This window comes from Anser brachyrhynchus, assembly GCF_964034855.1.
Source record: "Anser brachyrhynchus genome assembly, chromosome: 1".
Taxonomy (NCBI): Eukaryota; Metazoa; Chordata; class Aves; order Anseriformes; family Anatidae; genus Anser; species Anser brachyrhynchus.
The window spans coordinates 133,264,112-133,289,241 of NC_137694.1; the positions used below are offsets into that span (position 1 = coordinate 133,264,112).

The 25,130-nt window shown below is 40.8% G+C and overlaps 1 long non-coding RNA gene across 2 annotated transcripts; it reads right to left on the bottom strand.

The window, feature by feature from the left end:
• Window positions 1–1,855: 1,855 nt before the first annotated feature.
• On the bottom strand, window positions 1,856–17,029 carry LOC308191464. 2 transcript variants are annotated; one of them, XR_013948012.1, is made up of 3 exons: window positions 16,326–17,029; window positions 9,758–9,918; window positions 1,856–9,240 (listed from the first exon to the last, which is right to left on the bottom strand). It is a non-coding gene; the product is annotated as an uncharacterized lncRNA (long non-coding RNA). The 2 variants fall into 2 exon arrangements; XR_013948013.1 differs by lacking the exon at window positions 16,326–17,029 and adding an exon at window positions 13,349–15,420.
• Between the last annotated feature and the right edge of the window lie 8,101 nt (window positions 17,030–25,130).

Here is a 25,130-nt window from a genome sequence, read left to right on the forward strand (position 1 = left end):
CATTCCTTCCTATGGTAAATTTTTAAAACAAAGAAACAGTCTGTATGGCAGCAAAATTAATTTCCTTCTTCCTACATGCAGCTTCTTTTTCACTTTGTGAAATGGCCACCAGCAAAGAGTGACCCTGGGTCTGGGGTCTGTCTGTGGGGCAGCCCTCAAGCCACCCATACCCACCAGCCTCGACAGAGGGGCTTATCAATGGGGTAAATTATCCCAGATCTGAACTGGGACCTATCCTGATATATATCTCTGCCCTACTGGGCTGCATCTAGGAAAGAAGGTTGTAATCAGTGCCCTTGCAATGCCTGGGGTACCTGGTTATGGGGGGCCCTCAGCAAACTGCTGGGGTTTACAGCAGTTTACAGCTCCTGGGATGGTCTCTGCTACTCCTGGTGGAAAAAGACACACTCTGTGTGATTCTCCTAACCAGGAAAGCATAGGATGCCTTACAAGCAGAGGCAGGGGCACACGTCCAAGTGCATCTGCCAAGCCTGAGTACATGATCTTGACTCAGAGGAATACCCTGGATAAGAGAAAATTTTTCAATTCTCCTCATTCCCTTGAGTACCAGCACAAAAGAAACAGTACAATTGTTGTGCAGTTAATACAAAAAGTCACAGCTGAAAGACCAAGACTTTGGCTGACTATACAGCAACATATTAACCAGCACACTGCCCTCCAGAAGCATGCAGAAGACTTTCCCCTTCCCATCCCAAACCCAGAAATTGCTCCCCATAAAATGCCTTTTAATCCACAAAGGTCAAGGAAATAAAGAGCAGCCCAATTTTATCCCACACCTCAGTTCCCAGCAGAGATAAGGGAGGCTTGATCAGGCCAAAGGAAATTGGAGGTCAGTAAGTGTAGTGAAATAACAGGGTTTCACCTGACAGTTGCTGTATCTGAAAACTGTCTTTTCCACTTAAAACATGTGATCATTAATGTACCCGTATTATTGATTGCAAAGGACATCTGAATATGCTTGTGTATCATTAGGCAGTTCTAAAGATTTTGCTGGAGTTTGGTGTGTGTACGATGATCAAAAGAGACACCCCCAATTAGTATTGAAATTCAGCCAGGATTGCTCATCTTATCAAAGATTAAAACCGAGGCAAAATTTGACTTTGTCACTACATTAGTCTAAAATGCTGTCAGCGCCTTTTGCTTTGTGCCAAGCCTTCCCTCACCCTTGCAAATCCATTCTCCTTACTGCAGTTTTAGCAGATGGATGTTCTGGTCTCCAGCTTCAAAAGTTACAGTACCTAGGTGGAAACAAGTACTTTGTAGTTTGTCATGCTAGAGGGGACTTTTGGCCCTTTCAGAGAAGAAAGACTTTCCTACAGCACTGTAAAAAATTAGATGTGTACTAGAACATGAGTTAGCCTGGAGTCGCCTTCTCTACCCGCTCTTCCAAGAACTGTATCTAGCTTGATTTTCTTCACCCAATTGCTCCTGAAAACCTGCTCTGCACCACTGCACGTGATGCTGTGGCTGTCCCCTGCGAGGTGACCCTCCGCTGGGACTGGTACCCCGGAGGGACTTGAGGAGCAGACCTGCGGCCAGCTTGCTCACACCGTGAATCTACTGCACACACACAGAGGAGCTACCAAATTAATCATCACTACTCACTGACAGAAGTGCTCCTCTTCCCCTTCATCCACGACTCCGCTGATGTCCCAGGGAATGCAAAGGGTTTGCTTTCTGCCACCTCCAAAATCCCTCTCCATGATGGGGGCAGGAGTAAATCACCGACCCTGCCCTTCCCAGGAGCAAGGAGCTCATGAAGCCTCTCTGCGCCCTTCGGCTGGGCAAGGATTCGGCTCCGGGCTTGGAGCAGCTCTGGGAAGGGACGGCGCATGTGGGGGAAAGGGGGGAGAGTGGCGGCGGGTGCTTGGAGCCCAATCACCTTTCATCGTTTCACGAGTCAGAAACAAGATACGTTTAAGAGGTCATGTGCCCCGAGTGATTTACAAACACGATGGCTGTATGGGAAGCCGCAGAAGGTTTTCTTTTCAGCAGAAGCACCGCTTTTTATTGATATTTTGTCCAACATCCAGGCTTAGAGATTGCCCATCACGTACAAGGAAGAGTGTCGAAGCACTTAAAAATATATTAAAGCAGTTTCAAAACCCACACGGCTGGGGGGAGCCTCCAACCACCTCGCAGAAATGTAGGATTTAGCACTTTCTGCAGCACTCTGAAAACCTCTCCACAGCAATAAGTGGAGCCTTGGATCCTGAGCCGAACACTCACACCGATAAGGAAAAAAAGCCTCCTTTTCTGGGCCAGGCCAATTTACTACAGGGATGGGGAAGATGGCATTGTGAGTGTGGCTGTGTGTGTATCCTCATTCCCCTCACAAGTGAAAAATGTGGAAAGCAGCAGCAGCCTTCTGCTCTGTGTTGGATGAGGATGCTAGCAGGGCACCCTTACACAACATGGTAAATAAAGTGTACACATTTCCTGATATATCTCTGTCTGGCAGAGGCTAACAACATAATACTTGTAGAAACAAGGAGAGGTTTTTGCTTGCAGGAGCGTACGGCAAACTCGCGTTCCAGGTGTTGGATGTCCACCTAAAGGGGACTTTAAAGGTAACACAATCAGAGAGGAAGAGAAAGCTGTCAGGTACTTAGATAACAATAACAAAAAATAATAAAAAAGGAAAGAAAGTGAGGCACTGAGCACACAGGAACAGGCTGAGGGCTGAATGTCTTTGCAGTTCTTACCTCCAATTATGGATGACACTGAATCATTTAAAGGGATATTGTAAATTCAAATGCAGGGCTTTAAATAATTTATAGTTAGAATTTAAGTCCCCTGAACAGTCTATCCCTACATTGGTTTGGCTTCTTTCGTCTGCTTATTATATTTCACACCTCTCCTATAGCACAAACTGAATTTAAAGAGGCTAGAGATTTTCTTTGGTGGAAAATGCAGGGAACATTTTGCACACAAAAATGACTTCTTGTCAGAGGAAGGTCTTAAAAATCTGCAGCAGGCTCAGTACCTCTTGGGACCGAAGACCACTCCGTGGTGTGAAGGACACTCAGCTCTTGGCCGAAGGAGGAAAGCATGCAGGATCCTTGTGCGCCGGTCCCAACGTACAGGCAAAACACTGCTAGACAAATCTGCAGTGCTGCAACAGGAGCTCATGCGTGGACCATCAAAACTGATACACGTGCACTATGACTAATGAGGTAGGTCTACGCAGCATGCTAGGTAGAAAAACCAGAAGGACAGTAGAGGTGGGAAGGAGGCAGAGATGCTGGGAGAGGATGCTGAGAGCATCCACCTCTTGGCCACAGCCGTGGCTCAGGGATGTCTGGGGAACTGGAGCCTGGGAATGGGAGCTCACCAGTGCCCTGCTTGCCACTTCTGCAAGGTGACCAGGCCTTTCACTGTTGTTTCTAAGTGGTCTGTGCTGGAAATCACCATCAGCCTTCTCAGGGACCCAGCACACAGCAATGCCTTCACAGGGTAAATACCCCGGTGTGAAGGGCTTCCCGCTGCTCTCAGACTGTGGAGGGGATTACAAAGCTTGCCCAGCTGGGCATTGCCCACTTCTGCGTGTCTGCCTCCTCCAGGCTGTCTCTTTGTATATATATAAGAAAACCACTAAAAAAGTGGCTTTCTATTATTAGGGTGTACCACTGTTTGGTACTGGGAGTCCATGGCTCACAGCCAAGGCTGGCTTGTGCAACAACAGCATGGGTAGCAATGATGAGAGGCAACAGGGTCTGCACCAGGGTGCTGCAGACATTTGGGGTCAATACAGTGCTATGTAACACAGCAGCTCCTGGCCTGCCACAGAATACCGTGGAAGCAATTCTTATTCTGAGCCCCAAAACACAGACGTGAACTCATGATACAAACTTACATCTTCCCTCTATTTCCCCTGCCCTGAGCTATGACCCGAAGGTACTTCTGGCATTGCAGAAGATCTCAGACAGCATCATTTTAATCTGATGGCATTTCCATTTCCTTCTATAGCTGGACTGTGCTTGGTGTTCCCTCTTCCTCCCACAACTAAAATAAAGACACTGCAGCTGTTTTGACAAATTTCATTTCGAAAATCCGAATGGTTGTGAGCACGTTACAGAAAACACTTTAAGGGACTGCAGCTCTTCAATTATTTACAGCAATATTATACTCCCAGATTTGCCTCAGCATAAATAGTATCAAACAGGAGCAGAAAGGGAATAAAACATTCGAGCCTATTTTTAAGACACCTAACGTGCCATGCAGCTCCACACCCGCCCCTGAGGGCTGCTCCTTGCACTCGCCGCTGCAGCAGAGGGTGCCTTGGTACTCCAGCCAGGGACAGGAGAAACCTCACCCAAGGTCCTTAGAAATTACCCCTGGAAAGATCACATCCGTTGCTTGTTTCACTTACTGAAGGTTCTGCATGCTTTTTACTTCATGGCTAATTTCTAGTCTAGAAATCCTGGCGTGGCTGGCACCGATGCAAAAGTCACTTGTCCCATTAGGGCACAGATGAATTTCGAGGTGGTCAGTGGGAGAGCAGATGGCCTCTCTGAGCCCTGAGCGTGCAGTCCCCCTGTTCCCAGCTCAGACATTCTCCCAGACTTGTTACTCTGCTGCTTCATTTTTCATGTACCCAGAACAGCCATCAGTGGGGATTTAGGAGCACTTCATTGCATAAAGCACACACTGCGCTGGTATTTAGAATCTTTAGCAGTTGACTGGTGAACCCCGGAGTCTGGATAATAGATCTGCTCTTGCCTGCATGTATTACAATGTTAGGAAACTCAAGAAGAAACTCAAACCTCCCTCCACTGCTGGGAGACTCACCACTCATTGCTAGGGGCTCTGTTGCTTTGAGCAATTTACTGCAGGTAAGACTGCAGCAGTGGGGAAGCAGACTGAATTGTACTCTCTCCTTTGAGACTTATTCTACAAAAGTAAATGTCAGTCCAGAAGTATAATAATGTTCTCTATCCCAGAAAGCCAGTTTATACTGACACAGGGAGTACCTTACCTTTACAGGTCCCCTCCTGGCACGATTCCTGCCCTCTTCAGGCACAGCCATGGTCCTCCACTGCCTCTAAGGGCAGCAGAAGTGGCCTCATCCCTCTCACTGACACTGCCCAGAAATGCAGGTGATCTCTTTCAGATGGGGAAGGTATTCAGTAGGGGAAGATATTCACAAGTGAAAGGAGGAAAGTTTACCTTATTTCACCTTAGGCATCTGAAAATACCCCCTTGCTTAGGAATATGGCTGCATTGTAGTATTTTCCTAAAATGGCCATGGCAACAAAGGAAAGTTAAGCGCAGCTCAGGGGGATGCATTCATATCCTTAATTTGGCTTCCAAGAGCGGTTCCATGTGAACTCATGGGACTGCTCATATAAACAGCGTTACAAAGATATGCAGGCTTCTGTGGAACTGGGTTGGTCTGTATTCCTGTGATTCTTTACAATCTTTGCCTGATCAGCGATCTTTGGAAATTTCTTCTGCAGCTGCATTTGTAAGCAGGAGTGTGGTGCACAATGGAGTCACGCAGTTGGTCTGTGTGTGCTGATGAGCCACATGATCACAGCCACTCGTCAAAAAAATTGTATGCAAGTCTTAATCAATTATCTTAAACCCAGGTGACGGTTAAAGAAAAGAAAGGTAAATAAAGAAAGGAAGGAAAAGCAAAAATACAAACCAGAGAGTTTGGCTGTTATTGTGAGCCTTCACAAAAATACATCAGAAAAAAAATCCAGTTAATTCTTCATTTTACATTTGAAACAGAAAGAAAGAGAGAAGGAGAGAAGGAGAGAAGGAGAGAAAGAAAGAAAGAAAGAAAGAAAGAAAGAAAGAAAGAAAGAAAGAAAGAAAGAAAGAAAGAAAGAAAGAAAGAAAGAAAGAAAGAAAGAAAGAAAGAAAACTTCCATCCCAAAAGCTTTTAAAATGCTTCACCTGCCCTGAGAATGCTCTCATATGCTCTCCCCTTCATACAGCTTGGGAAAATAAAAAGCCTTGAAGAATCGCTAGGAGCAGACTCTCTGTTGCTCAGACATTCTCCTCCTCAGGGGCCTCTGCTGATTACTAACAACCTGTGCAGCACAGGTAGGAGAATTTCCAGGGGAAGCAATATTCCTACCATTTCTGTAGCCTGCTCCTACCCTTACCCAACCAGATCCTTCACCTGACAGACTGAAAACCATGAGCACACAATCTGCTGTGCACTTAGGGACACCTGCCATACATTCCTTTTCCCCTGCTTCTATATTCACTAAAAGCACAAAGAGAGAAGCCAAAGCGAGGTTTCATTTTCACCAAAGCTGGAGCACAAGTGAGGGACCAGTATCAATGGAAGAAATGCAGTGGGCTATCAGACAGAGATCACCCATTAACCACAGGCAATACCAGCCTAAGTGAGTTGGTGGTCTCACATCGTGTCCTTTCCAACCTCAGAGACCCCTGAGACAGAGAGAGAAAGTCACACAAGGAAATAAAGACTGCATATTAAATTTTACATGTTATTTGCATATTCCTCCTAATTTACATATTAGGAAACATTCAAACATTAGGGAAAGGAGACAGGAATGACAAATAATAAATAAATCTATATGCATTGGATATTTCTTTTTAATTTTAATAAAAATAATATTTGTGCCTGTGCATGTGGTCTTCAGAAGAACAAAACTGAAATTATGTGAGCTACAATATCCACTATCTTCTTTCTCATCTATGTTTCCATTATCTTTTGTTGGTAGAAAAAAAAGATTGTGAATGAGAAAAGGAGACAAAAGGTGTCATGTATCGGGTATATCAGCATAACTTTGCTAGTTTTCATAATATGTAACAAGGTAGAAAAAATACAGAAAGAAACCTTTTCTCACAGATAAAGAATAAAATGAAATATCTTTGTAATTAGTCAAATTGGTTTTTAAAACTGTCTTTTCTAGAACAGAAGTCAAATGAGAAATGTTTCTAAAGAAATTGTTTGCATGCAGTTCAAGGCTTTTCAAAGGATGTTCAGGCTCTCGAAGGTCACCACGAACTTAATGAGCTTTTCATTTACAGGTGGCCTTCAAAAATACATTTTAATTGACATAAGGAACTTAAACAAGAAGTTGTTTTGTGGCTGGCTAAGAGAGGGAATTTGCAATAACTTTTTGTTCTTTCCACATTGGATGGATAAATGCGTGTGAGATGGCGCATGCTAGAGCTCGGGACCATCAACGTGCCATGTTCCTGAGGCAGCAGCACAGGGCCCACCTGCAGCTGGAGGCTGTGCTCCCATGGGGGATGAGAGCAGCAGAGCACTGTGCATGTAGCCCGGTATTCCTGGAGGCACAGTGCCTCCTGCAGGAGGGACTATGGGATCTGTGCCATTCTCACTGGTAGGCAGGTTCCCCTGGGTGTCACCTTTCGTTCAGGTACCTACTGACTGCGAGCGTGTGTAGTTACAAAAAAAGGGTCACCAGGGCAATGGTAAATTCTAATACCTGTCCAGAAGACTTCGGGGCAGCTCCTGCGGTGCACAGGATCACATTTCTAACCCTTTTAGCCCAGTCAGTAAAAGGAGAAAATTGGTCACGGCTTAATGATTTTATTTCTTTTAGTGCTTGAATTGCAGTGCTGGACTTGAGATTCCCCTAAGCTGAGTACTGTACAACAGTAAGAGATAGCCAAGAGCCACAAAAGACTGCAGTCTGGATAGATGGGAGCTGGAAAGAGAAATGACACGGGGAAAGAAAAAATGAATTGTCCAAAAAATTGTCCAAAATTGTCCAAAGAAAAGCAATAGCAAGGGAGCAAGTCAGAATTCTATGGACAGAGTTGGATTTTACCTCTCTGTCAGAAACATACTCCCAATTTTGGTAATTTATATCACTTTACTTCCAACTTCAAAAGATACCTCTATATAAAAGCAAAAAATACTCCTTCTTGAAATATTTTCTGAGTTCCGCATTGTTTCTGTTAAGAGAAGCTGAATTCAATCAAGCCAGGAATCAATGAGTAATTGTTAGTATTGTTGCTTTTATTATTATTAACATAACTGCACTTCAGCTCCCCACAAATTTCACATACATCTGTAATGAAGCTGAGCTTTTATTTCTTTCATAGATCTATGTGGGTGAAATTATATCAGGGCTCATTACTGCTTTTTATTCCTTCCCATGCTTTGAGTCTTGTTAGCTGGGGAAGAGGAAAGAGAAAATGCTGTTGACTTTCATCATTGAAACAACACCTGTCAGTAAGCACAGGCTGACAGAGAAAGTGGTGGCCCCTGGTTATCTGCAGCTCCAGGGATGCTGCTTTTCCCTTCCCCTCCGTCAGATCTATCCCCCATGTGGGCACTGAGTCTGTAAAGTGGCTGTGCTGGCGGAGAGGAAGATTTGCACAGACAAATCCCGTCTTTTCCCTGTCCTTTGTGCCAAAAGAGAGAGAGGAACAAACACATGGTCACTGTGGTGTGCCTCTGACTCCCCTGTGAAGTCAGTGAAATGAGAATAAGTGGCGATGATAAAGGCAGCACGCGTGCCCTCCTGCCAGCTCAGTGCCACCCACCAACAGGATACCTACGCAATTTGGGTCTGAAGGATTTCTAGGAAACATAACCATGCCTATTCTGTAAAATGGTGGCCTCTTGGCAAGACATTGCCTCATTAGATTGGCTTTTCTTTTCCTTATCTTCGAAAACTAGAGAGCCCCTACTTATGCCGGATGGTAACAAGACATCAATGGATGAGATTACACTGTGATGTCCATTAACACACTGAATTTTATGCACCTCTTTGTACACCAGTAATAAATGTGACATTTTCTTCAGAATGAGGTGGTTGCTTCAGAGTTTATCAGGCACCCACTTTTCACACAATGCTGTATTTTGCTGCTGAGACAATAATTCTGCCACACACAAGGCTGACTCCAAGTGAACGAATAGGAGATTAATTCCTAAACAACAAAATTATTGTTTTCATAATAGTATCCTTACTAAGGACAGATTTGGCTACTTTACTCATTTAGAGTAATCTTTTGCTCTTCTCAGTGGCTGCATGAATGCGGCTGCTGGAAGGTGAGCAGAATTTGGCAGGCGGAAAGCAACTCTCCTTTCTCCTCTAAGCCTTCCCCTCCTCTGAGCCAAAGGGAAGTATTTGGAGCTTGAGGCCTAAACAAAGTTTTCTCAGAGAGCTGTTTTACCAGGCATCACAGGTTCTTTCAAGCAGTTCATCAGTTCATGATGAAATGATCTCAAAGATGAGATGAGCAGAACAAGTCTGTCTGATCAACAGAAAATAAAGAGATGCAAAAAAGGAGGTAATAAACACATTTCATCTCCTAATTAATCTATCAAAAGCTCTATAATCTTTTTAGTCTAAAATAAAAGAGAAATTAATAAGATTTTTTTTCAAAGAGTAGTTGTATGATTGTTGTACTTTTAATGACATTGATTTTTAACCTTTCCTTATGAAAGGAATTTTTTAAAAACCTGTATGTAAAGAACACTTATTAAAAACCTTTTTTTTTTTTTGTAACGTCCACATGTGTGAAAGGCAGACAAATTAGTACTAAAGTGTTGAACAAACCTCAAAACACATTGCATCTGACAGTGCTAATAAAAAGATGGAGGACACAACTGTTTAACCCACAATTTCCCAAACTGTTTGTCTCCTCGTATATGCATCTGTCTTTCTTGTAGCAGAATAGATATTAAAAATACCTAAAGCATATTGTACTCCAAATAAATTATACAAATAATACAATAATAAAAAGTATTAAATTTAAAAAGTAAACCTACCCAGACATGCTAGTTGTCCTGATCCATAGCCCATCACCTTGGGGTGGAAGAAGGCACCCTTTCATACAAACTGTTTGCTCTTCTGTTCCCTCTTTCCTCTGCACACACAATGTTTTGCTCCTCTGGTCAAGCAACAGCAAGCCCCATCCTGGATAGGATCGCTAAATGTTTTGGCAATTTAAAAAAAAAAAAGAAAAAAGAAAACTAATAACACAGCTTGTTCTCACACGATAAGTGCACAGAAATTCAGAGAGACATTGCTGTGGAACACTGTTTGATTGGACTGTAAGATCTCATTGCATCTTGGAAACAGCACAATCAATAAGAGCTACACTGCTTAAAAATGGAAGTCATTTAGAAACAATAACAGCTGACAAAAACAATTTAAACCACTGCTGTGCTAAAGGCCCTGCTGCTACTTTGCATCCTGTATCGGGTGAACTTTTTCTTTTTGGCTCAGCTCCATCAAACCCAATAATAACAGGTACCCCACACTGTGAAGAGGGCTGCAAACCTGCACTGTACATTAAATATAAGGATTTAAATTTAAATAGCTCTATTTTCAAAACTTAACAACAACAGTTATTACTGTCAGCAACATAAAAAGAATGAATCTGAAACCTGTTCCCAAGTCAAACTGGACTCTTTATGTGAAAGCCAAGATGTTATTAAAAGGGTAGCTGTTATTAAGTAGGCAGCTAATCAATCAGCCACCTAGACACTCAGCTTCGCACTGAGTCTGGTGCCATCTGTAAAACACATTGAGATCCTTGACTGGAATGAGATGCAATAGAGATGCAAGGAATGATTGTGGGCAATCACACTGCAGAGATGAAGTGCCAAGGAAATGTCAATAGTAGTCAAATGGTAATTTTTCTGATTACTACATACAGTCCAGGCTCTCCCTCTCTCAGGGCTGATGTGTAGTTTTGTATCAACTGTTTCAGACAACTAAGTTACAGTCCATGACTGGGTAAAAAAGCACATACTGAAGTCTCAGCTCACACCTTGGTAGCGTTGTCTTCAGTGGAACATAGTCACATCCCTAGTTTTACAGATGTGTTTTGGTAGCGTCCTGATGGGAATGTGCTGTTAATGAGGTTTATTACAGTAATTTGTATTGGAATAGCTTACAGGCCAGTGGCCCAGCGTGTTTGGCACTGTGCAAAAATTGGAACTCAAGTTTCTCTGCTCTGTAAATTCTACAGTCAAAGTACACGAGAGAGAAACAACTGACTTGGGGGAAAGAGACAGGAAGTAGAGAAGGAGCAACAGGAACATACACAGCAGTGTTACGGTGAGAAAATAATGAGGTAAGCAGTGGTCACAGCACACGGAGAATTGGTCTGGTTTCATCTCATCTCACCTCAGATCTTACAGTGTAAATTTGTGTGAGTTGGTAGCCCAGCACTCACTACATCTGACCCATTTATCTGGCTTGCCATTTAATGCTAAAGACAAATCATACTGTTACGTACTTCATCTCCAAGCAATGCAATGGAGCACAGTGACTGACTGACTCAGATGCAGCCATTGTATCGAGCCACTGCCCATAACAATCAATAAAAGAGAAAGGGTGAGTGATAATAATGATAATACTGCCCCCCACAAAAACGTTAGCTGAATGGGGGACACCTATTGTATGATATTAAGGAAAGAAGTCTGGAATTCTAGTTCAGACAGAAGGAAATGCATTGAGATCAGACAGAGATCAGTAACGTGAAGAAGGCAGTTCCTGTTCTCTCTGAATGAATTAAAAAATGTCCGGGGGGGGGGGGGGGGAGGAGGGAGGAAGACTGTGAGGAGGTTGTTGACACCTGTAGATCTTTCCTTCATTTTTCACGTATATATTCTATCGTAAGCATTATAACCCTTCAGGTCCAAACTGATGCTGAAGCCTCAACTCTTCCTCTATTTGTAAGATTCAGTTGCAAGTTAGACAGGAGCTCCTGGGAAACCATGGGACTTGGTCAGAGAGCATTACTGCAGTCTTCTTGACACCACAGGGGACAAATTTGGTCTGGGGTATGTGTTACTGCTGACCGCATGTTTACCAACTGACTCTGTACATGTGCACGTTAGTGCATATGTGTGCATATGATCCACATCTGAAAGTGACAATTTTTTATTTTTTTTACCAGTCAGGTAGCATATCTATCTCCTAACCACGTCCTCTCCCTACTCTTCTAACATGTAGACCTTCTCACTTCTGGACACTGTCTTGGCTGGACTTGTGTGCCCAGTTCCAGTCTGATTACCAGTATCCTCTATGAGCGGCCAGTGTCATGACCCACAGAAGCAATAGAAACATAGGATATCCCATGTTGGAAGGGACCCACAAGAATCATTTAGTCCAGCTCATGGCTCCACACACACAATTTTTGACTTTTGCTTGCTGTCTGGGCTGTGCTCCACCAAGCAGCCTATAACTTAAAGGTCTGGAACCTGTTTTTGCCAGGTACTGCAAAAAGGAAAATCATAAAACTAGGCCTTAGGTTCGAATGTTTACATAATAAAACAGCAAATGGAAACACGGACAAGAATTCACAACTGTAACAGTCTCACAGTCTCATTACGATTGCTTTGCACTTTCCTTTGTAGCGTTGGTCTATCAAGAAATTGCTGAAGAAGGCATTAGCTTTGCTATGAAGAATGATTTTTTTTTCTAAAGCACAGAGAAAATTATGTCACATGCTTTAAAAAAATAATAACGCAATATTCAGTAAGCCACACTACAAATAGGTTTATAAAACATCAACAATTTCTAACTAATTGCCAACTGCACCCATGCAAATGAAATGCTGGTAGAAACAGCTATGTTCTATTGTTCTCTAGATGCATTCCCTGTTTTGGATAATCTTTCATAGTGCTGCAGAAGGGGTTTCGTATTCATTAGCTGGCTCTTGTTGGTTGGGAGCCACTGATTTACTAAATATCTTGCTTATTAGTGTGGAGGCATAGAACAGAAGGCAATACTTCTTGACTGCATTTTAATAAACAATGTTGAATATTTTTAGTAAGTAGCTGGCAGGAGGTAGGCTACCAGTTTGTTTGTTGTTTGTTTTTTTTTTTTTATGAAATGATTCAGCTGATGGATTCTGATGTTTCCTTTAAGTTGACTGTGTCCTTTTCTGTCATCTTCCTACAAATGCAGTTTTGCCAACCATTCAGGCCAAGAATCTTGCTTGTGATAGCTTAATAGATTAAATACTTGGCTGAGATCCCAACAGATAACGCAGCACCCATTACTGACTCATTTTATAACCTTGAGCTAATCGTGTAATCTACTCTTGTAGGAAGTGTGCAAAATCGATCCACTGTAAGCATGTACTGCACTTTGAAGAAGCAATAATTGAATGAGTAAAACCTTTTGCTGTTGGTTGGGGACAAGAATCAGCTTTAAAATTAATGTACCTACTACCTCAAGTCCCGACCAATGTGAAGATCACCATCTTTGAGCATCTCTAATGAGTCACACTTCACTCTAAAGCTTTGAGCTTATAAAAAAGGGGTGTTATTTACGAGAAAATCAACAGAACTTCAGTTTGAGGAATTAGAGAAATAGATCAAAATGATAAGCGGAACACTCACCCCTGACAATTTTGGCCATAACTAGCCAGTGCTATTCTTCATTCATCAGTATAAACATTAAAATACCAGCTGTGTATATAACTTGTCTCTGTTCTTTCTTACAATAAATCCTGCCCCTGTCAGGAGGTTACACATTTCCACACCCTCCTCTTATATGGGAGAGGCATACTACATATCTTCGCTACTCCAGCCCCACCTTAACATCCCTGCCAGATTTCAGCATGTTCAGGATTTTGCCCTAGGATGTGTATGTACATCTGCGTATGTGGCAGAAGGCATAGGAAAGGGATTATTTTTCACTCTCGACAGCATGAGGGATTTGAGCACCAATGTTAGAAACAGTGCATCTCCTCGCCAAAGTGAAATGAAATCTGCTCTAAAAAAGCCATGGAATGGCAGAGACTATCTCAAATGCACACTTTGAGAGCATCACTAAGGTCACACAATAAGCGGTGCTCAACAGAAAGGAACCGTACTTTTTCTTATTAGTCCAACCAGAGATCAGAGAAACACAGTTACATTCTGAGACTAATCACTAACCTTTTAGTCATCCCTGTCTTTTCTACACATTACAAGATGAAACAGAACGAAACGCAGGCTTACTTGCAACTCTTGCCCTTATGATTCTTAAACGTGAGATGGATTTTAGGAGAGAATGAGACATGGGAAAGGCAAAACAGGATTTGAACATGAGGGAATGTTCTCCATGTGCAGCCAAATTAATCCAGATCTCCAGGACATCCCTCATTCACAGTACCTGGGGACAACTGGAAGGCTGCATGGACTCCACAGCTTTTTTGGATTGCACCCTAAATGCCCAGGTTACAATCAGAATTTCCTGAAATCTGAATCAGCTTTGTCTAGAAAATGTTACAATACAATGAGCACTGTCAGCTTATTTCTGCCCACACTTATGCTTTGTTCCAATACGCCTGATTTGATTTTAAATTTATTCTTTTTTTTCTTAAGTGAAAAGATTGCTGAGATTTCAACACTGTTTTGACTTTGCGCTGCCAAGCATTCCTGGATTATGACACGTCTGCTACACTTTGCTAACCTTTATGTTAGTGGATGGGAAACAGGAAATTAAAATAATTGATAAGTTTTCCCTGTTTGATCCAAACAAAGCACAAGGCATTAAAAAATGTGTTTCAAAAACAGAAAATGTAACATGCGTTATCCAGAGTTTTTACTGTATTACTGAGAAATAAGCGGTCATAATTTTTAAATAAGGTTTTTAATCTCAAAGTGACCATATGGTCCATTTGCAAACATAAACAAAAGACTACAAAAACACACACAGATATCTCACAAAGCTCAGTCAAACAATACAGACAGCTCCTGTGGCACCCTGTGCTAACCGAACTAAAGGCATCCCCAGGTGTGCCTGTGTGGATTTCCAGGGAGAACTCACAGTGCAAATGAGAGCTGGGCCAAGAAACTGTCTTGGCAGCCCTAATCTTGTCTCCAAATAAAATCAATTGCGAGATGAACTGTAGCAATCCAAAGGTATCCAATCTGCCCAGATTGCTATACACCGGGCAAGCATCACATCCAAAACTTTGCCTCCCCTGATAGCCAGCACACGTTCCAAGGATCTTTCCGAAGGATGGAGCGTGAAAGCTGTGCGACTAATCTCAATAGCATCTACTGCTGGGGAAGCCGTTGGTCCAGAATAATCTGCAGCAAGCTTTGGCACACGTAGCAAGTCACCGGGAGGTGCCAGCCTCCACGGCAGTTCTGCTCCACAGCACCGCTCCAAACGGACGCTCGCAGATTTTGAGGAACACGCTGTTCTTTCCTCCATAACTCTGCATGCTCCCAACCTGTTTGTACGCCTTTGAAATGCATATATTGCCTTCTCAAGGCTGTGGTTATTAAATGCTGGTGTTTGCTACTATTTTTCTCTCCAGGGGATGGGTAAGAAACAGAAATTAAATTGCTATATTAGCACAGAAACAGGAGAAGCTACAACAGGTTCCCCAAAAGACAGATGATTCATATATTTCATAAAAATTGTACCATAAGTGTTAGCTATCATTCTGAGATAACATTATTGTTGTAGGCATTGTTGTACTTAAGTACTTCATTTATCTAAATTGAAGCTTTACACTTCTGCTCACTCTGCAGGTCTCAGCCCTGCTATGATGGAGCTACTCTAGTAATGCATTACAGTGTCGAACCAACTCACATTTTATATTTTTAACAAATGAAGGTCAAAATAACAGAAAAAAAAACAGCCAAGAAAGGAACAACTGATATCATCTGAAGTCACAAGTAAGTAGCAGCTTAGCTCCTCTACTATTTTCAGGATGGTTTCAGAGTTCCTTCATAAGTGTGGATTAATATTTTAGAAGGCAAGTTGTGATTTTGAGAATCTCTACTTTCAGATGAGCATGCTCATATTCTTTACACAGGAATGATGTTTAAAAAAAACGGTACTCAGCACTTCTGACAAATGGGCCAGTGCAGGTCTTTCATTTAGATATTCTGAAACAAGAGCATGAAGAACCACTTGTTGCTTTTGTAAACTTTGTAAATTATTTTTTAAATGTCATTTTGTAAAGCAGAATATTTTACCCCAATAATTTTTTTTGATTTCCATTGAAGTGAAATCATGATTTTTTTCTAGAAACTGAGTTCATATTTATTATGATTTAATGTTATTATTGAAAACCTGTAAAAGTTTAGATAAAAGATGCATCTTTTATAAAATCCATTATTTCCACTAGATTAAACACCATTAATTTCTTCTTCTAGTATTTCTCTGGCACTATATATTCAATGGCTTCCCAATCACAGCACATTTCCCTTTGTCGTTTTGGGGGGTTTGCCTTGTCATCTCAGTGCAATTAGTATATCTTTTAATTTACCCATCTTCATTGTGAATAGGGTTGGGTTTTCCCCCCCTCTAATGGGTACCTGCCCACTTTAAGAGTGATGGGAACCCAGTCAGCATTTGTGGGAAGATCCTTACCTTCTCTAACCACTTGTCCCCTCAGTCTGCTCATGTAAGACTTGTGAAGGTGGTACTCACTCTCTGATAGACTGAAGCTCTAACATCAACATGCTTGAGCTCTAGGGTTGAGTCTGCATCATTCTTAAAGTGCAAACAAGGAGTAGGAACGTGGGGTTACTCATCTCACAATTCAGGTACCAGGCAGGCAGCTAAAATTAGATTCAGGAAATCAAACATTTTTAGTGAACACCCACGTGCACAAATGTATTTGGCAATGGTAACAAGTCACCTATTCACTTATTCCGAGAACAGTTCATCCAAATAAAAACTGTGTTTCCTGGTTGTTGAGAATTTATCCATAAAGCACTGACTTTGGAAATGTGAAAAAATCTTCTTCTAAAAAACAGAAGTATTGTCTTAATTTAATGGTGAAAAAACTTTCTACCTTTTGTTTTCCAGTTGTGTGTTCTCTGAGGTATAGGAAATGTATAAATAAGGAGGAATGACAACAAGATGCAAAAGACATAGGAAGTTATGTAAATATGTCTAAAACAAAGAGCTTCTGTTGCCTTGAGACATGTCAGAGTGCATACATTAACTTAACTTACAAATACAACTATCTTTCTTACAGATATGATAAATTTGAGTCAATGCTTCATTTCGTTTTATATAAACTCAAGTATGCCACGACAATGTTTGAAGCATTCAAATGCAAAAGTCCAGAGATCTCAGGGCAGGAGCATTGGTTAGGAGCCTCTCTGCAGCACCTTAAGAGAAAACAAACTAAACACATTCATGTGGTGTTGAGAGCAATTTTGCAGTAAGAGGAAGGTCACTCCCAAGCCCACTGCCACAATACTTAAAGTAAGGGCGAAGCGGGCATTGAATAGCTGTCCCCTCTTTCCCTTTCAGTTGTAGTTTTGATTCATTCTGACTTTTCACTGAACAGACCGATCAATTCTCATTTTTCAAATAATTTTTTGGGGTCTTGAATATCTTGCGTTGATAGATCACTTTCAAGTAAGACTGTTGGAGTTTCTCTCTTTCTACTGCATTTGTTGTTACTGGAAAGTAGAACTCCATAACTGCCATTAGGGCAAAAACTTTCCCACAGTGTTTTGTGAAACAAAAAATTATTGGAAAGTTGTTACTTCAACAGTGATGACCCTTTTTGATGCGCCTCTACATTCAGCAATGTTCCCAAAAGTAAATGTCTAAAGATCAAGCCCACGAGTGCCAGGCTGTTCATTCTTCTGGCAATGTTTATGATGTTTGTGTGCAATTGCAGAGCCCCAGCTGGAGTATCATTGAAGGAAGCACAGACAGTGATTCCTCCCACGTTTAAATTCCTTGCAAATTTGGACCACTTACCCCTTGCAATCTTCAGATTTGTCTTAGATCAAACCAATGAACCAAATCAAAAAAATCCAGCACACAAAACTGTATTTATATCGTTATTTTAGGAACATTCCTGTGGTGGCATTCAAGATTGCTCTAGCTTACTCAGCTGAGTCACTCAATGTATTTGTGATACCAAACGAGCATTATACCCTCAAATATAGCACTTGAAACTGAAAATGAAGCTTGAAAAGATTTTAGCTTAGAAACAAATACAATTTCAAAGATAAAATTACTTCTCTTTCACTTATCTAGCACTTCTTGGAGACCTCATCCTTAGAGTTCAGAACCAGAAATATCAAAATACCCTATGCTCAGAATGCACAGCTGGAGATCATCTAGCTAATAAAATAAAGATACTCTCCAAAATTCCTAGACTGAAGATAAATACTTTTGTGACCCTGAGCTTTCAGACAATGACTGACAGAGTCAGAAACCTTTTGCAAAATTTCCCTCCCTCCCAGGTTTCAGCTGAAGAAAGGACAAAACCATTATCGTTTGCTGGAGTTTCTGCAGTGGGACGAATAACCACTCCTCAGCTGAGCTGACTCCACATTTGCTCTCAGTTCTCAGCAGGCGTGAGGTAAGAAATTTTAGGTTGTGTTTCAGTGAATGAAGCTTAAAAAGGGAAAGTGGAAGACCAATAATTTATGGAGCAGAAAATGGTGGTAATTAACAAGCACGATAATTATCACCATCTAGCTATTTTGACAGGACATCTGGGACTACACTTAATCCAAAAGAGAGATGCTAGAAGTATGCTGGAGAGCCTTTATGTTGCTGAAGCCAAACAATGAAGTTGACTGCATTGCATTCGCATCTTACAATTTCTTCTACAAACTTTTCATGCTACCATTCTGATAACCTGAGAAACTTGCAAGAAGTTTTGGCAAGAAAGAGAGATAATTCTTCTGAAACAAGAGGAGCATATGCTTCTACATCACGATGCTTGCCATTGTGACTCTAAAAATACAGAGAGCTGTATTTTTATTTATTTTTTTTTTTAGACTGAGATCAATTAAAATAGCCATGCACTTAGACTGAAAGATAGCCAGGAACTCTGGAAAAATAAATAAATAAATATAATTAAAAAAATAAAAGCCCTGTAGCAATGTGATACAGTAGTTATGGCAAGATGATAATGTTGGCATGAATGCATCATTTAAAAACAGTGCAGCATGTCTCTGAAGAATATAGATTAACTAAGATTTATTATGCGCTCACTGCTCACTACCCCCAACTGCTATTTTAGAAGAAAAAGCCAATATGTTGAGAAAACATTTTAGAAAGCATGAAGAACATTTCAAAGTTCCAGTAAAATAATTGAATAATTGGAACCTTCTAGAGTTTGCTTAATTATGCATTTCAGTTAACCCCTAAGTCAGTGATTTAAAAGTTGGACTGAATATCTGAGAAAAGCCTAACATTTGACTGGAAATAAGATTTTTTTTTCCCTACAGTAAGCATTTGAATTAAGTATTTTTGTTTTATGGGAAGACTCCGATACGTTATAAAACTACGTTGCCCTGCCAAGTTAAGATGCTTTAATTAAATTTAAAGCAGGCAGACTTGCTACAATCACCAGAGAAAAACAAAATATGAAAAACGAATCTGTAACAGAGAAATCTTCCTCGAGTCATTTTATCAAGCCAGTGATTTTGGAGTCTATTAACAACCATAGGCCCAAAAGGGATCTGAAATCATTCAGACTGATGGATCCAGAAGTCCTTTGTCACAGGAGGAGAAACTAAAATTTCAACAGCAGATCGGCCATTATACTGAAGAACCATACTGACTGCAGCCAGCCAGTGGAAAAACTTTTTCTATAATATGTTAGGGAAATAAGTGCATTCCAAAATGTACAATAAAACGTTTATGAGATGTTTACAGGAATAAGGTTCAGCACGCAGCAGAAATAAGCTTCACCAAGTACACACACAAAGTCTACTTTTATGATATGAAAATAAAAACTTTAAGGATCAAAATGTTGGTTTAAGATGCTAAATTACGCACTCCCTTTTAGGGAACCTTAATCCTTTATGGACTTAAGCCAATAACAAATGTGAGAGGAAAGGTGAACATGAACCACAGGCTCTCCAGACCGAGCCCCCAGACTTCCCTTCCCCTCCACAAGCTGCTTTCGCTGCTCTGCAGATGACCATTATTTACTTGTAAAGATGTTTTCATTCTTTCAACAACATTGCTTTGACTGTTTGTCAGTTACAACAAAAATGAGTCCTTCCTAATTAACTGTCCGATTTCATATGGCAGCTCTGGTGATTGCCCATAGCCAGACATTACCTTGCAATAAAATGCATGCCCTAGGCCCTTACCAACTGAAGTCTTGATAGGATGACGACGACCTCAGGGTATGAACAGCTTCACTTAGCAGCCTTTCTTCAGTATTTCCACCAAAATATTTTCCAAGTTTCTGATACCTGCCCCTGTCTTTACAGATACACTGGTGAATACGGAAGCACATAAAACTTTGACAAGATTTCTCTTAAAACACACACATACACATTACTCAGTCAGAGCAGCAAACAAAGATATACGGAAAAGCAAATAAAGTAACATCTGAATCACTGCCTCCATATTTCTACCGCTTTTCTTGGAGTTGTTCCGTGTCTGCAGAGACTCCAGTGTTTTTCTGAAGCCTCATCTCTTCTTGTCTCTGCAACCTAGGTGTACCTCTCTTCTTCTGCTTATAAAATAAATAAATAAATAAATAAATAAATAACATCCTTTTATAACTACTGTTCTCCTTCATCAAGCAGAACACTTCGATAGCCAAAACCCTGGTCATCTATTTCTTAGCTACCTGCTCATCTGGTATAGTATTATTTGCTTGTCCTTTATCCAAGGACAACAAACCCATACAGTTTTGTAGCCCTCTGCTAAACTCAACAGTTTTCCCAACCTGCCTTAGGTGTGCCAAATCAAAACAAGCTGGTTGTGTTGTATACATGAAAGTATACATCACATGTGGGCAGATAGAGATAAATTCAGTCACACACCAACCTGTCACATCACTGGCAGATGGAAAGTCAACAAGTTTTACAGCAAACTAATTTTGTCAGAGCTTTTAGTAAAGGGAAAGTCATTGGCAAAACAAAACACCAGCCAACCTTATTCTTTTAAAATACTGGCAATGACAAAACCAGGAATAACAGATGCAAAGGGTTTTGCTTCATTTTCAAGAGAGAATAAAAACAAAATACTGAAGTCTCTATGCAGTGAAGCAAAATGGTTATGGATGCCTCTTCCTCAGGTATGTGAGACCGAAGACTACTGTTAAAAAATGATATAAACTGTTTGCCCTCAGTTACATGACGTGAGGCACTGTTACGTAAGATTGTTGTTGCCTCCTGGTGAAATCAGTGTCTACGGACTTGTGTGAATACATTTACATTTTTAGCATTCCCTTAATCCACAAAAGAATCTGATAGTTATCGAAGTTGCATCTTGCCCTTGAATTTTTCTGTGTGCGTGTGTTCTGGTTTATTTTGTGGTTTATCTGTTGTCCCTGCTTTCTTTGTAATCTCTTGATACCATCTGTGAATTCAACTGATATGCAAGTTTTCTTCTGTTATTATTTTAGGTCATTTACAGAGAAGCAAGTATTAGTCTCAACATTAAACCCTAGTGAGCTCTACTTCAATATTTTACCACTCAATTGTTTCCATTTCTGATTGTTCAGCCAGTTTTGTATTAAAAACACAATTATTCATGTTTTGTTTTGTTGTGTTTTTTGTTGGTTGTTTTTTTGTGTGTTTTTTTTGTTTGTTTAAAAAAATGTTTAAATTAGATTTCCTTGATGAAATCCCTCGATTTTATTTTTCAGAAATCTAGCTATGTTTATTCCTTTATCTACTGAAATCACAAATGAATCAAAGAAAGCCATCAACTGTGTCTGGCTTCCCTTAGACCTATGTGGCCTGCAGCATACGTAGTTAAACTCATATATAACTGCTCACACCATTATGTTAGTACTTACTGTACAGGCAGAACGTATATCATATACTTCTATACATACCATTGTTCTACACATACTGTATGGATGCTGGGATGTAGAATTTGTCCACAGCATAACAAAAGTTTACTTCTGACTCACTATAATGACACTTGCTTACTCTTGCATATTTGAAGATACAAATGTTGAGGATTTTTACTATTCCTTTAACTCCTATTTCTTATCTCTTCTTCCATGTAAAAAGAACTCTCTCAATATTTTTGTTTGCTTATAAATGTTTTCTTAATATGAAGGTTCAAAAATGAGGGGTAACAACTTCTAGAAAATATATATATATATATATTTATGTTTCTGGCCAAACTTTAAACATTAATTTAAGAAGAATTCCAGTATTTTTAAATAACACATAAAGAGGTCTGATGCTGGTCAGATACAATTTATTCCTCTCGAACATCACTTCATTACTATAATACAGTTTCCACCATGAAGCATGGAGAACAAGAAGTGCTGGACTATCCAGATCAACTGGACTCCTTGCTGCTCTTGATCTTGTGCCTTGTCCACTTATCAAGACAGGATAGCACAGATATGCTCCACTCTAACCACGTGATGATCTATATTAACCCCAGTATTCAGGGCAGCGTGCACATCTTTCTATTCCTATATGGCTATAGCACTCAGGCAGCTGTACTTACATTTTTCAAGCTATTTATCAGAGACAAAGGTGCTGACTTCACTTTGTTCTAGCACATTACAGCTAAAGCACAATAAATGTTACAAAATGACTGGAAAAATACCTAACGTAACCCTGCATTCAAGGAAATGGTGTTGTCAAACTGGGGAAGATAAAAGTTTTAGAAAATATTTTGACTGATTTGCTCTTCTGCTTTCATGTCTGCCACTCATAGCTCCACAAGACTTGTCAAATTCATTTTCCTAAGTGGAAGATGTGAATTTGCTTCCTGTTTTGCTCGAGACAAAAATCAAGGAAGAAGGAGGCATCCACAGGAGTGTTCTATGATCTTTCCATACCCTAAATATTTCTCCCTCTGCACTTGGAAGCACAATTAAGAAGTCTTCATTCAGAGTTTGAATCTTTAATCATGGTTTTCCTAATAAAATCCTCTCTGGTTTGATAGACTTCACATTAGTTCTTTTCAAGTGAACCCCAGACTGATTACTTAACAGACAGCGTAATCTAATTAATTATTTAGAGAAACAACTACCAAATTACACACAGAGATTGAGCAGCATATGGCAATTCAGTTTTAATCCCCTACTCCAGAGTCTAAATCCCAGGTGGGGAACTACGCTCTTCTTTTAACAGCACCATACAGACCATGCTGCCACCTCATACAGCAGATGTTCTCCCAAATCAAGATGACCTCCATACATCCGCTCCAACCTCAACCATCTTGTGAAATTCAAACACAGCCCCTCAATAAGATGCCTCCACTAGCCACTGCCCCGCAGGCACTTCCCTCCACGCCAGGCAGAGATAAACATGAGCAGCCTCTCAGCTGGTCAGTCTGTGTGCTGCTCCCCGTCCCCAAGGTATCATTGACTACTGAAGTCCCCATAGGTGACATCCTAGGCAACCTGCTCTTGATCAGTAATCCCTGCTTGAGCAGGGGGGTTGGACCAGACAACCTCCAGAAGTCCCTTCCAACATCAGCTGTGCTGTGATTCCATTGCAGGAGAGGCAAAGCCACAATGTAAATTTTGGTCCTTGCTTTTCATCTATTTTCAACCACATATTGCACACTCATTAACCTGTTATTTGCCTATTCTCTCCTTCCAGTTACCTGTTGCTCTTTACGTGTTCTGTGCAATTTTTTTATTTTTTCCCTCACGCATCCATTTTTCCTCGTGTCACGGTTTTCTGAACGCTCTTGTAATAGTAAGTAGCTAGTGTAGTATCTTATATTAGGGTCAGAGCAAGGGTGACATATTTACTAAAATCCTCTAAAGAGCAGAATTATTAAGGAAAAGTTCTGGAATGCCCCAAATTAATATGAATTTACACAGACAGCACAGGAAGGGATCATCTCACCCAAGTGTATGTAGGAGCGTCGAGCTCTTTGCTCTAAAATCTCTAAGCAGCAATGGCAAAGTTGAGGCTCAATAGCCTCTTTTACACACCCAATATACCACAATCAATCACACCATAAAAGTACTACTTCTTCCCAAAGACTATAAAGTACCACTTTAGTCCACTCAGGAAGCTCACAATGTAGGCTCAGTATTCCTCACGTAATTTACTTCAGTATCTCCTAGCAAGCTGGTGACAAGGCTGTATTTACTTCTTGAAACTAATAAGTGTCAATAAAAAAAAAAAAAAAAAAGGAACCCAAGAGCTACAGGGAGAATCAGAAGAAGCAAGTGGAAATATTACTCTCCCACTCAGTAAGGGAAAGGCCTTATTCTCCACGGGGAGAAGGCCTCCACCTTCCAGGTCTGCGGCTCTCAGTCATTTCTGTGCAAGTAGGACCGTGTTAGAAGCTGTGTGGAGTGTGGCCTCATACACTGTGGTCTGTAGAGTGTAGAGGAAAGCATCTCTGTCAGGGTGAGTAGTTATCAAATGCAGATCTCTGAAGAAACTTAGGCATCTACAGCCATACAGATTGCCATACTCTGCCTGGAAAGTGAAAGGTTTGGTGGATTGCTCCCTTTAGCTTACACAGATCTGACCTCAGCGTACATTGCTCTTGAGACACCAGCTGTCTCTGACAGATATGGGCCTAGGGGAGGAGTGACAATGTGTTGTCTCTTGTGCTGCAAACTGAGACAAATAATTCAACAACAAGCAGGTTTAACAACACAAACAAGCTATTATTCTTGCACGTACAGCACAGAAGCTGCGGAATTCACATCTTGCTTCCTGTTTTCTTCCGATGCACGACTCCATCAGCTTCATCATCATGCAGGGGGCAGTTCTGTTACTATGGTAAGCAATTTATCTCTCACTTTATTAATAGTCATTCCAAACAAGTAAAAAAAAATTGAATCTACAAATTTAGATTTATGCCTTTGGCAAAGACAGACTGTTAGATTAGCAGATATAACCGCCCTACCCAGAAAACCTTGCTATCTCAGGCTTGTGTTATGCTCTCACAGATGTTCACAAATAAATTCAGCCTCTGATTATTTTCAGATTAATGGCATCCTGCTCTATTAGAGCATTGCCAAATCATCATTTTATTGCCAGTCTTGCAAGGTTTTGTGCCTTTTTTTTTTTTTCCTCCCTAGAACTCTAACTCTAAAAGATGTGATTAGCCAAAAAACTCAGCTTTCCTTTCTAAAGTCTCGAGCAATTCTTGTTGCAAGCTTGACTCACGTTACCCTAGGGGCTCAAAGAACAGGAGTTAATCTTCACATTTTCTTAATCACTCTCAAGACTTTTAACGTTCTGACTCATGATTTTAATGCCTACAGTTGGCAATACCGCATAT